The sequence below is a fragment of the Nannospalax galili genome, unplaced genomic scaffold (assembly GCF_000622305.1).
Source record: "Nannospalax galili isolate Female #2095 unplaced genomic scaffold, S.galili_v1.0 scaffold305, whole genome shotgun sequence".
Lineage (NCBI taxonomy): Eukaryota > Metazoa > Chordata > Mammalia > Rodentia > Spalacidae > Nannospalax > Nannospalax galili.
In genome coordinates, this window is record NW_008356258.1 from 3,757,343 (window position 1) to 3,758,122 (window position 780).

Genomic DNA, 780 nt, shown 5'->3' on the forward strand with positions numbered 1-780 from the left:
TACTTTTATTTCTTTCTTAATTTCTCTTTTGACCCATTCATCATTCAGGAGTGTGTTGTTTAATCTCCATGTGTTCAGGCTTCTTCCGGTGTTGATTGTAAGCTTTATTGCTCTGTGGTCTGATAGAATGCATGGAAGTCTTTCAGTCTTTTTGTATTTCTTGAGGTTTGTTTTGTGCCCCAGTATATGGTTGATTTTGGAGAAGGTTCCATGGGGTGCTGAGTAGAAAGTATGTCCCTTGGTGCTTGGGTTGAATACTTAGTAAATGTCTGTTAAGTCCATTTGATATATTGTATTGTTTAATTCAGATGTCTCTCTGTTAACTCTCTTCCCTGTTGACCTATCTAATGGGGACAGTGAGGTATTAAAGTCCCCTACTATTAATGAGTTGGTGTTAATCTGGGTCTTAAAGTCCTGTAGTATTGTTTTTATGAAGTTGTGTGCACCAGAGTTTGATGAATATATGTTCGTCATTGTAATATCTTCTTGATTCATTGTTCCTTTGATAATAAAGTATCCCTCTTTCTCACTTCTGATTAATTTTAATTTAAATCAATTTTATCACATATTAGAATTGCAATGCCTGCTTTTTTCTTAGTACCATTCGCTTGGCATATTTTTTCCCATTCACCATAAGGTAGCATCTATCCTTGAAAATGAGGTGAGTTTCTTGCAGATAACAAAAAGATGGGTTTTGTTTCTTAATCCTTTCACCTAGTCTGTGTCTTTTGACTGGGGATTTCAGTCTGTTAATATTTAAAGTTGTTAATAAAAGGTGTA